Raw genomic sequence first — 13405 nt, 5'->3', positions numbered from 1 at the left:
TGTTGCTGGTACTGAACTTTGAATGTTGAGGATGTATCTGCTGTTTTTAATGCTGCTTCATTGTTGCTGGAACGGATAAATGCTACTATTGAGGAAGGGGTTTGGAGAAAATTAATCAAGAGAAGATGACAAACCTAAAAAGGTCAGACTCAATGGTATAATTTGTGAACTCGATTTTATTTAGTTTAAAAAGCAAACTCATTTGATATAATACCTTTCTAAAAGTGGCTTTTCAAGTTGTCGTTAGCCAATTACTTCAACTTCTCGATACAAGTTTTGACCCAAAAAAAAAGGAAAAATGAAGAAGAAGAATCCCAAGACAAGTGGAGTATATAATATTATAGGCCAGAGAGGTGTATATAATTTTCACAATTGATTACAAAGACTAAGATGATAATGAGTATTAAAAAGACTTCAGAAGTCAATGACCTGTATTTTAATCTTGGAATTGCCAATCTCTATTTTATTCTTCTTTCTGTTGGTGGCCTTTCAAGTTGTCTATAGCCAGTTACTTCGACTCACTACCAGATCTTTCTGAATCCCAGTGCTTACTTTTTCCCCACTCTTCATCTATTTTAGGAACTTCACGTCAACATGCTATGATTGGGAAAAATCGAGAATATCGAAAAGAATATCAACATTGAAAAATGAGCTCTATGTTGGTTTGATTTTATTTATAAATAGAGAAAATGTAATATTATTCAATTCTACGCATATATCTCATCATTAGGTGAAAAATGAAACACAAGTTTTCTGTTCATGTATGTAGTAAGTAGTTAGAGATAAGTGTTATTGAAGTTAATTTGATTCTATTGATTGACATCTATATAACTATTGACGTAGTTAAAATGTTTTGCTGGTGATTTGATGTTAAATGTTTAAACTAATATCAAGACAAGTGGAGTATTATTATTTTCATAACAAGGGACATGTATATTATTTTCATAATTGATTACAAAGACTAAGATGATAATGGTAGAGAAGTCGATGAGTATATTTTAATATTGGAATTCTCAATCTCTATATGATTCTTCTTTCTAGTAGCGGCCTCCAAGTTGTCTTTAGGAAATTACTTCAAATTCTCACATATCCTTTTTTTTCTGAATCCCAGTGCTTACTTTCTTCACCTATTTCTAACAGCTTAATATTGGTTGGTTTGCTGAAATTTAAGTGGTCTAAAGGTATGATTATATGTTAGAAATCTCTTATTTCCTTATTTTTTTCTGGTGATTCTAATTAGTGTTTTAAACCCGAAAAATTCAAAGGAGTTATCCCTGATATTTGGCCGAGTTCAAGACGGGTGCTGAACATAATTCAAAGGAAGTTATCCCTACAAAGCTGCTCAGGTTTGTTTTCTTATTTGCCTCCTTGAGTTTATGCTTGATCTGTTTTGTGTTTTGATTGGGATTTTACGGATCTGTTTGCTGCGATTTCATCATCCTAATTTCTCACAGATCTTCTATTTTGTTTTGCAAGATGAAATCTTTTTGTTATATTTTCGATAGATTTGGCCTTAATTAGCAACACAATGACATAAGATGTTGAAATGCTCTTCTGTAGTGAGTAAATGACCGGCTGATACACAACTGTAGGAACATTTCCAGCTCCTGATGTTTCTTTTGACCTGTTTTAATTATTCTGGTTCAGACTGTGGTTATGGATTCTCTTCATGTACACGGGGTTATTAGTTTAATTATGTCTCTGATGCTGAAAAATTGCTGATTTTGTCTCTGTTTGTGGTAGCTATATTTGTTCAATATAATCAAAGGTCTTTCTTATATCCAAGAGTTGGAAATAAGTTGCCGGATGATGATTATTGAGTGAGTAATGCACAGTGCTTATATAGAAATAGAAGCAACAAGTAAAGAGTGCAATGAATCTAGCTGTGTTGGAGAAGTCATTGTAAATGAGCAGGAGAAGAGATCTATGATGAGTTTTCTTTTCCTGAATATTTGGGTGCTATACTTTGTTCTTTATCTTATAAACTTCTTTTAAAAATTAATAGTTATGTGGGATATTATGTGTATGATTTCGTTTCTAGACATTTGTGTGATTATGATTGACATTTCTGGTGTTAGGGTCTAATTGCACAGAAAGTTATTATTCATCAAAATAATTGCTCCACACACACCATTCGATGTTTGACCTTGATCAATATTTCGAGGATTTAAAAATTAAGATGAATAAATTATTTTCTTGATACATATCAACTAACTTACAAGATGAAAATCTTTTATATGCTGAAATATTAGCAAAATTAGCAACAATCTACTGCAATCAACTTGATAACAAGTGTTACAAATTGTTTTAGACAGCGAAATTCAACAAGACAACCATAGGCTCAAGCTGAAGTACAATACTTCCCTTGTTTTTGTAGCCCATCCGCCTTGTTCCGTAGATATCTCCATATTATTTTGGTAATTGGGTTGGGAGATCTATGATCAATCCACCTTTTTTTTGTTTGAGGTGTCTGGCTATATGTGCAGTAAATTGTCATCTGCTATATGCTTTATGCTTCTTCCTTCAGATTCTTGTGTTCTTTCTTCTACTTCTTTAAACGAGGACTTTTCATTAAACGGGGATTTCCGCACCTGCGACTTCTTTCCGCAGATGCGCTGCCGCTTCTGCGGTGCCTGGGCCACATCTGCGGTCTAATCTCAAAATGCCTCAGACCGCACCTGCGGTCCTCCTACTGCTTCTGCGGTGCCACATCTACGGTCCAATACATGCAGGTGCGATTATGACAGGTTCAACCAACTTTATTTTTATCATAAGTCCAATTCAACTTCCGTTAAGCACCCGAAACTCATCCGAGGCCCCCGGGACCTCAACCAAACCTGCCAACCAATCCTAAAACATCATTTAAACTTGTTCCAACCTTCGGAACGCTCAAAACAACATCAAAACACCAATTTAACATCGGATTCATGCCTAAGATCTCAAAAAACTCTCAAATTACACTTTCGATCAAAAAGTCTATCAAACATCGTCCAAATGACCTGAAATTTGCAAGCAGGTCACATTCAACACTACAGAGCTACTCCAACTTCCGGAATTTCATTCCGACCCCGATATCAAAATCACACTATCGAACCGGAAACTTCAAAAATTCAACTTTCGGCATTTCAAGCCTAAATAAGCTATGGACCTCCAAAACACAATCCGAACACGCCCCTAAGCCTGAATCACCCAACGGAGCTAACGTAACCAACAGAACTCCATTCTGAGCCCGTCTTCACACTGCTTCGACTACGGTCCAAATTCTAAAGCTTAAACTCTCTTTTAGGGATTAAGTGTCCCAAAACACTCCGAAACTCAAAACAAATCATTCCGGCAAATCAAAATAGCATAAGCGAATACAGAGAAAGCAGTTAATAAGGGATCTGGGCATTTATTCTTAAAACGACCGGCCGGGTCGTTACACTTGGAAGTTGATTTTTCAATTTTTCTTCACTCCCACGTGCTTAAAAGAGAGTGCACCTACCTTTTTTGCCACATAAGCGTCCAGGGAGGTTATAGCTCTCAGAAGGCCGAGTTTAGGGGGATAATTAAGACCACGAATAGTTTAGGAGTGTAACTAATAATTCGTGTCAAGTTTAGGGGAGGGGGAGGTGAGGTATTCCGCCATATTTTAATTTTGTCTCTGATGCTGAAAATTTGCTGATTTTGTCTCAATTTGTGGTAGCTATATTTGTTCAATATAATCAAAGGTCATTCTTATATCCAAGAGTTTGAAATAAGTTTATAATCTTATGAACTTCTTTTAAAAATTAATAGTTATGTGGGATATTATGTGTATGATTTCATGTCTAGACATTTGTGTGATTATGATTGACATTTCTGGTGTTAGGGTCTAATGGCACAGAAGTTATTATTCATCAAAATAATTGCTCCACACACACCATTCGATGTTTGACCTTGATCAATATTTCGTGGATTTAAAAATTAAGATGAATAAATTATTTTCTTGATATATACCAACTAACTACAAGATGAAAATAAAATTAGCGACAATCTACCGCAATCAACTTGACAACAAGTGTTACAAATTGTTTTAGAGTGGGCAATTCAACAAGACAACCATAGGCTCAAGCTGAAGTACAATACTTCCATTGTTTTTGTAGCCCGTCTGCTTTGTTTAGTAGATACAACAACAACAACATACCCAGTGTAATTCCACAAGTGGGGTCTGAGGAGGGTGTCACACCTCCTTTTTCACCCGCTCCCCCGTAAAGAGCACAGAGGGAGTTTTTCGAATTAAAGGACAATCGAAACGGGATTTTATTTAAAGATTCAGAGTCACCACTTAGGAGATTTATGGTGTCCCAAGTCACCGGTTGAATCCCGAATCGAGGAAAAGATTGACTCCGTATTACAGTTCGCGAACCAGAAATCCGAGTAAGGAATTCTGTTAACCCGGGAGAAGGTGTTAGGCATTCCCGAGTTCCGTGATTCTAGCACGGTCTCTCAACTGTCATATTTGACTTATTTATCTGATTTTAATACATTTTTGAACCTATGTACCAATTTTAACCCTGAACCGCTTTTATCATTTATTATTTAAAGAATTGCAACGTCGTGAGAATGCATCTCGAATTGCGCCACATAAATGTACCCGCAATTTTCGATACGTTCCAACTTCGTTGAGATTTGGATTTGGGTCACATAAATGTGCACCCGAGTTTAGGAAGATAACATTATTAAATACGCGTCTAAAGATACTAACGCGTTGTTATTTTGAGAAAAGCCGTAAAGTTCGCTATGCGGCCTGTCTCGAAATCTAAGCATTTGAAATAACTATCCGTTGAGGGCCCCGCAATTTGTAATTTATTCGGCGAGGCACGCCTCACTTATTTTTAAAAGGGTAAGCCTAAAGCAACTATAATTTTGCTATTTTTATTGTCTCTAAAGTAAAAAAAGGTCCTAATTAATTTGTTTTAAGAGCCACTTCCCCATTTAAGAAAGAAACTTATAATTAATCCGCATCGGGCCTCCGAGGCCTACCCGTGGAACAACCCGACTTTCATCTCCAAATCCAAGCACAACTTTCCTGATCGGTTAACTAATTAACAATGATTACAATTATTAGCTTAATAACACATTACCATTAATTTCCAATCTCGTTTTAACTATTGACAATGGCCTATTACTATCAGATTGAAAACATGTACCATAACATTATTATTACAACTAAAATATATTACTTGTCTAAACTACAACACTCACCAATGACAACATTGTCTAAAACGTACATAGATATACACATTATAAAATATATAAAAGAGAATTTTATAAGAATCCATAGATACAAGTTTGATTCTTAACAAAATATGAATAACGAATGCACTCTTAATCAATAACCGCATCTAAACCCATACTTACTGATTTCAGCTCAATTTTATTAGTACAAGTGAAATTCATGAATTCAAAAAAAACACTTTCTTGTTTCAGCTTGCAGCTTGCTTCTAATTTCAACAATTATACTACAAAAACAAAACCTAAACCCATATGACTATTACATAATCACATTCCAAAGTCCAAACAGTCCCGGAATCAAACAGCCCAAACAACTTATAAATAGTCCTAATTATACAGTCGTTTATTATTCATGTAACAGTAAACACATAACTAATATCAAATAGAATAGAAACATTCTATAGTTTGAACAATAAATCCTCTGGCCATTTTATTTCAGCTTCAATGAGCATACACCAAGATGATTCAAAGTAGTGTACCTGGAATCGAGAATAGCAGAAGAAGAAGAAGATGAAAGGCAGGTTAGCAGCAGCAGTAGTATACAATACAGCAACACCACAGCAAAGAACAGAGCAACAACCAGCAGAAACAACACCCAGCACAAGAAATCCAAAACCCAGGAGTGAAACCAGAAAATACCAAGCAATTCACAGATAGGAACAGAATGTATTCAGAAATGAGACATGAGAGTAGATTTTCTGATTTCTGTTTTTCAGATTTTCAAATAAAGACACTCAGAACCTCAATTAAACAGTAACAAACTGATTCTGATTTTCAGTAGTAAAGAAGACCTCACTTTTCAGTATTTAGCTCTCAACCTATTGAACTCTTTAGGGTAAAAACTCAACTTGTATTTCACTCTTAAACTCTGAATTTCTGATGTCAAAATCCAGCCTAGACTCTCTAAAAAAAACTGAAAGAGAACTGATTTTTCTTCTCCAAAAAATCAGCCCCTTTTCTGTTTTGAATGACCCTATTTATAACCAAACCTCAGCCCCTTTCCAGCTCTAAGGAGCACTTAGCTAATTAGGAAAGTATTTCTGCCTACTACTACATGTTTTGTTCTCCTTTTAATTCACTTGTTCCCCACTAGAGTATGTTTTTCCCATTATCCCTTGTCCTTCCCTTTATTTAAATTCAAATAGGTATGGGCACCTATTTCTTAATCTATTTCCTTTCAACCTTCCCCCCACCATTATGTTTTGTTCCCCATTAGCATTTAAACAATTCATTAGTTTAATGGTACTTTAGTACCCTACTGTCAGAACATTCAACTTAAACCAATTTCAAACCTTTCAATCCCAAAATACCCTCCTAAAGTCCCTGAAATTACTGAAATTACCATTATACCCCATCGGTTATATCCAATCCTTCTAATCAATTAACCAAACTATAGCAGCTATAACCAATCTTAAGTGAGAAATCCTAACAATTGACTAATCAAATCATATAAGACTAACTCCCAATTGACAACACTTAGGAATCAGTTCATCATGGTCAGATTCATACCAACATTCAAGATCAGATTCAAATAAGAACACCATTAAGATTCATTAAACTTAAATCACAATTTAAGCTTGAAACTCAATTCAGACCAAATATCATCAAAATAAAGATTCAGTGATTAAACTAACACACTTCTAGATTAAACCTAAACAAGAACAAATGAACACTGTCAACATACTGAATGAAAACAAACTGACTTATATGAAAAAACATGGTGAATAACAATGAGAAAGGGAAATTGGAACAATTTGAAACAAATGATACCAACAGGCTTATCTCAACACAAAATTAGAACAGAAAATAAACAAGAGGGTAAACCTACTGGAATGAACCAAAAATTAAACTATTATCATGCTAATCTAACATTCAAGCATACCAGACTAATCGACGACACTTATTCAATCGATTACACAAATTATAACATATAACAATCGACAACAAACAGAAGCAATGATAAGATTGGACCAAATAAAAGGTCTGACTGGAAAAAGAAAAGAGTAATCGATAAAAGACGAATTTGAACTCATCTTAACAAACAAACAACGAAACATGAAAAACAAACAGGGAAACAGAAGAAATACCTCCTAACTCAGAAACTGGACGGCCTTGACTTGGACTCTGACTCAGACCTTTAATTGAGGTCGAACAGACCTTAATCGAGTGTTCTCAACTGAGAACACTTCGACTAAGGTCCACCCAACTTCCTTTAATTTGGACAAATTTCAACCTTTGGTTTTCTAGGGTTCTTGGGGGTTCAATTTGGGGTTCGAACGGTTCTGGTCTGATTCGAACCAAACCATCAGTGGTTTGGTGATGAGGGAGGTCAGGGAGATGTCCGGTATGAGTTTGGGACTGGTTGGGGTAGGTTTAGGTTCTGCTCAAATCTTCTATTGAAGATTCGAGAAGCTGGAGGTTGATTCGAGGCAAACGGTTAGCGGATCTGTAACGAGGGTGGTCAGATGGCTTAGGGGTGTTAATTTGGTGACCGGCGGCGTTGTTGCCGTCGGGTTTCAGGCGGAGGTGTAACAATGGCGGCTAGGGTTTGGGTCTGATCCGTCTCTGAGCTTGAGAGAGACGATGGGGTGAGGGGGGGTTTGGTTTGGGGCGTGGGGTAAGGGATTAGGGTTATATACGGAGGGGGTGGTTTAATCTTGGCCGTTGGATCAAGCACGATCAACGGCCTGGATCAATTCACTTAAAGGAAACAGTGACGTTTGGTCTTGCATCGAGACTGGGTCGACCCGGGTTGAAATGGACCGGGTTATGGGGGAAGGTTAGGACCGTTAGATCATTGGAAACGGACGGCTCGGATTAACTTGCCTAAAACGGCATCGTTTCAAATAATGTTGGGTTGAACTGAGCCGTCTGATGGAAACAAATCAACGGCTTAGGTCTGAGGCGCCGAAACGACGTCGTTTGGACTGTCTGAGAGACCAGGCCTATTGGATTGGATCGTTTGATATGATTTAGGCCTAATTTTGCATTGAAATTGGCCTAGTTCCGATTTGGCCCAATTTTCACTCTTTTCTTTTTTCCTTTCATTTTCTTTTAATTCCTAAAAATCAAAATTCCTAAATTAAATTGGAAAACCAAGATTATTTTAAAAAGATATTAATTAACCCTTAACAATAATTAACACACAAGATCAAATATTGATTAAAATAAAATCACACAATTAAACAATAAAAATGACAAAGCTACCAAAAATTCATATTTTTGTGATTTTCATTCTTTAAAATAGGACATGATTTAATTAATTTAAAAATGCATAATTAAATCCTAAATATGCACGCAACAGGTATTTTGATATTTTTCAATTAATTAAAACAAGGTAAACATTCACAGACAAAAATAATTATCCAAAATGTCACGCAAAATTCTCAAAATTGTACCCAAAGGCAATTTGTTTTATTTTTCGATTTCTTTTGGAGTAGTTTTCGTGAAGCAAAAATCACGTGCTCACAGCTGCCCCTCTTTGTCCGAAAACACAAAGAGTTTTCGTGCAAAGATAAAGTGAGCGGATATGAGCGATTTTTTCCCGTTAGAATACGCCGTGTGAAGCATTTTTGAAAAGATTTAACCGAACTTTTGCTTCACAGGTTTCCTACATATCCCTAGCTAAAAGGGAATCAGGTTAATGTAGTTCGGGAAGTTTTGGTAGCTGGGACTACCATGGGACTGCAACGTTGCTGTTACTGTTGTTGCATGCTGTTACTACTGCTTTCCAACCTCCTTATTACACTATTGCTAGAAAGAAAACAAAAAGCTAGATTAAACTAATGATTACAGAATCTTATCTATCTTCGACTTGCTCTTGTAGTCTTCTTTATGATTTCTGAAATGGGATTCATGCTGGGGGTATTTTTGTTGTAACCCTCCGCATTACTGACTTCTGACTTGATTTTGAAATGTATTCTTCTGTTCTGCAGGCGGGCTCCTGACTTCAACTTGAATGTATACTCCTTTGTTCTACAGGCGGGCTCCTGACTCCAATAGCGACCTTGCAAATAAATCAGCCTCTATTCTCCAGGCGAGCTCCTGACTTCAACAACAACTTTAAAGTAAACACCTCCATTCTACAGGCGGGCTCCTGACCCCTTCAACTTAAAATATGACAACCTCCGTTCTACAGGCGGGCTCGTGACTTCAGCTACTTCTTGTAATGATAACAACCTCCATTCTTCAGGCGGGCTCCTGACTTCCAACACAACTTAAAAATATAACACCTCCATTCTCCAGGCGGGCTCCTGACTTCAACAATGACTTAAAAATATAACACTTCCATTCTCCAGGCGGGTTCCTGACTTCATCAACTTCAAATATAACAACCTCCATTCTAACAGGCGGGCTCCTGACTTCTTCAACTTAAAACATAACAACCTCCGTTCTACAGGCGGGCTCCTGACTCCTTTAACTTAAAATATAACAACATCCGTTCTACAGGCGGGCTCCTGACTTCATCAACTTCAAAATATAACATCCTCCGTTCTACAGGCGGGCTCCTGACTTCTTCAACTTAAAAACATAACAACCTCCGTTCTACAGGCGGGCTCCTGACTCCTTTAACTTAAAATATAACAACCTCCATTCTACAGGCGGGCTTCTGACTTCATCAACTTCAAAATATAACAACCTCCGTTCTACAAGCGGGCTCCTGACTTCTTCAACTTAAAAATATAACAACCTCCGTTCTACAGGCGGGCTCCTGACTTCAATAAACCATTTCTCCAGAATAATACCTCCATTTTCCAGGCGGGCCCCTGACTTCGACTACTTCTTAAAAATATAATACCTCCATTCTCCAGGTGGGTTCCTGACCTCAACAATTTCTTAAAATATAACAACCTCCATTCTACTGGCAGGCTTCTGACTTCATCAACTTAAAACATAACAACCTCCGTTCTACAGGCGGGCTCCTGACTCCTTTAACTTAAAATATAACAACCTCCGTTCTACAGGCGGGCTCCTGACTTCATCAACTTCAAAATATAACAACCTCCGTTCTATAGGCGGGCTCCTGACTTCTTCAACTTAAAAATATAACAACCTCCGTTCTACAGGCAGGCTCCTGACTTCAATAAACCATTTCTCCAAAATAATACGTCCATTTTCCAGGCGGGCCCCTGACTTCGACTACTTTTTAAAAATATAATACCTCCATTCTCCAGGCGGGTTCCTGACCTCAACAATTTCTTAAAATATAACAACCTCCGTTCTACAGGTGGGCTCCTGACTTCATCAACTTCAAATATAACAACCTCCGTTCTAACAGGCGGGCTCCTGACTTTGACTACTTCTTAAAAATATAATACCTCCATTCTCCAGGCGGGCGCCTGACTTCAACAACGACTTGAAAATATAACACCTCTATTCTCCAAGCGGGCGCCTAACTTCTATTATGACTTAAAAAGATAGTACCTCCATTCTCCAGGCGGGCTCCTGACTTCAACTACTTCTTAAAAATATAATACCTCCATTCTCCAGGTGGGCTCCTGACTTCAACTACTTCATAAAAATGCATCTTATTGCTATTGTTCCTTCCTGCCTCCTGAACCATTTTCCTTCTAACTTGAACCATCTTCTTTCAGAACTGCTTCCCTCAAAGCTGGTGTTTCATTCCTCTGAAAACTGCTGGGGATAACACCGGTGTTTTATTTAAAAATATGTTATTTTCCTCCTTCAAAGACTACTTCCCTTAAAGCTGGTGCTTTCCTTCCACTGGAACTACTTCCCTTAAGACTTGTGTTATCTTCCTTCTGAAATTGCTTCCTTTTAAAACTTGTTTGGCCTTCTTCCGAAAATTGTCGGGGATACCATTTTCCCCCAAACTTGTGTTATCTTGCTTCTTCCCCAAGTGGGTACCGGACTTCCAGAAATTTTTCAAAATGAAAGAAAATTTTCTGCCCCAGTTTGACAATCTTTCTTGTATCATGATGTCTTTTCATCATCTATAACATTTCCTGTCCCTGCTTCAAATCAAATAAAAAATTTTGTTAGTTTAAAACGTGGTGAATAATCGTGCCACTCCTGCTGGGGATGGTTTTCTCTTTCTCCTTTTCCAGCTTTGTGTTCCATTACATCACCAAAGCTTGCTGGGGATGAGATTATTTGTTGGGGATGATATTCCTGCTGGCGATCATGTTCCTGCTGGTGATGGTTTTCCCCCTCTTCTTTCCCTGCTCCGTGTTGTCCGACTCTCTTGGAACTTGGTCGATAATCTGCCAGGGATGCTCTTGTTTCTTGACGATTCTTTATTCACCAATTGTTGCTTCCCACTTTTCTCCATATTCTCCCCGAAATCCTAGACCAATCCATCGTTTGGTCTTACAACGAACGTCTTTCTCATTCCATTGCATTATCTTTGGCCCGTCCTATCCACCTTGTGTTTTTGCGCCATCTTGGCAACTGGTAATAAGCTCTGAAAATCCTTTTCAAAACAAACTGCTGGGGAGATAAAGTCTTTAAGAAATAATAATAAAAATGATGAATTCAAGAAAATAAGAGAAGAATAGTTTTCTGAATGGTACAACCGATCCTAATGATCACGTCGTGCATTTTGGATTAACCAACCCAGTCTATTTATATCAATCAATCTTTTTGATGGCCTTACTTTGTTGGGGATATGTAAGCGCCTAATTCTTTTGTCGACTCAACATCTTTGCACTGCTTGATGCCTCGACGGATCCTTTCCGTCAATCTTATCTTGTTTGCCTCTTTTGACCCCTTGTCGCCTCATAGTGCCCTTCGAGGGGTTTTCACTAATAAGACTCTCTCATTTCCCTCAACTCCCGTCGCCTTATGGTGCCTGTGAAGGTTTTCACCGATAAGACTCTCTCGTTTTATTTCTCTCAACTTACGTCGCCTTATGGTGCCTGTGGAGGTTTTCACCAATAAGACTCTCTCATTTTATTTTATTTCTTCCATCTGGGGATTGGAGTGTTACCGATATGACTCTCTCTGTTGGGGATTCTTTCGGCTATCAATTCATTTCCAGCTTATGATCCTCTTCTCTGCTGGGGATCAGAGTGTTATTCTCGACTTCCATTTGCATGACTTGGTGCTTCTCGGATACTGATCGGGAGGTCTTTTTTGGACATCAATATGTGTTTTTGTGTATGGCTAAAAGAAAAGGGGTATCAAAAGGTTAAAAATAATTTTGATGGGTAAAACAGTACAACTCTTGGAATCAAACTTCCTTCCCAAAATTACAAACACAACTTCTGCCCCAGTTTTTCGCTTGGGGATTTTTATTTTTGTTACACTATGACCGAGCTGTGAGGCGCCTACGTATCCTTTTTGAGGAATCAGGTTAAACGTAGTTCCCAATTCCTTTGTTTTTCTTGTGACTTTTCTTTTGTCTTTATTATTTTTCTCTTCTCTTTTTCTTTCATTTTCATTACTGATTCCAAAAGAGGAGTATGAAAGAATAAATAAGGCTCAAAAGGGGAAGCAAAGGTTGAAGTGTTTGGATGGAAGAACAAATTACCTCCGTCATTTCATTCTCCGATACCATGCCAAATGCAAACAAACGACAATTACCATTGGAAGAAATCATACATAATATCTCTTAACTGCGTCAGAATTGATGGCCATGTTGATGCATTTCCCTTCGATATATGTTAAACATAAAGCGCCATTGGACAACACTCTGGTTACAATGAATGGCCCTTGCCAATTCGGGGCGAACTTGCCCTTTGCCTCAGCCTGATATGGGAGGATGTGTTTCAGCACTTGCTGGCCCACTTCAAACTTCGGGGACGCACCTTTTTGTTGTATGCTCTTGCCATTCTCTTTTGATATAACTGGCCATGACACACAGCTGCCAATCTCTTTTCATCAATCAAGTTCAACTGCTCCAAACGGGTTTTGACCCACTCGTCATCATCAATCTCAGCCTCAGCGACAATCCAAAGGGATGGAATTTCAACTTCTGCTGGTATCACTGCTTCAGTTTCGTATACCAACAAATAAGGAGTTGCACCTACTGAAGTACGAACAGTAGTGAGATAACCCAACAATGCCAATGGTAACTTCTCATGCCATTGTCTGGACCCTTCTACCATCTTCCTCAGTATCTTCTTTATGTTCTTGTTGGCCGCCTCGACCGCTCCATTCGCCTTGGGACGATATGGTGTGGAATTAC

The 13405-nt window shown here is 37.9% G+C and overlaps 1 long non-coding RNA gene across 2 annotated transcripts; it reads left to right on the top strand.

Annotated features, from left to right (window-relative positions):
- Window positions 1-429: 429 nt before the first annotated feature.
- LOC107791528 (uncharacterized) lies at window positions 430-6061 on the top strand. Of its 2 annotated transcripts, XR_012696849.1 has the most exons (3): window positions 462-1181; window positions 1266-1346; window positions 5696-6061. It is a non-coding gene; the product is annotated as an uncharacterized LOC107791528 (long non-coding RNA). The 2 variants fall into 2 exon arrangements; XR_001649286.2 differs by lacking the exon at window positions 5696-6061 and having other exon boundaries at window positions 430-1181; window positions 1266-2065.
- The last annotated feature ends 7344 nt before the right edge of the window (window positions 6062-13405 follow it).

The sequence above is a fragment of the Nicotiana tabacum genome, chromosome 11 (assembly GCF_000715075.1).
Source record: "Nicotiana tabacum cultivar K326 chromosome 11, ASM71507v2, whole genome shotgun sequence".
Lineage (NCBI taxonomy): Eukaryota > Viridiplantae > Streptophyta > Magnoliopsida > Solanales > Solanaceae > Nicotiana > Nicotiana tabacum.
Note: the sequence above shows the minus strand (reverse complement) of the source record. Positions and strands in the feature narration are given on the sequence as shown.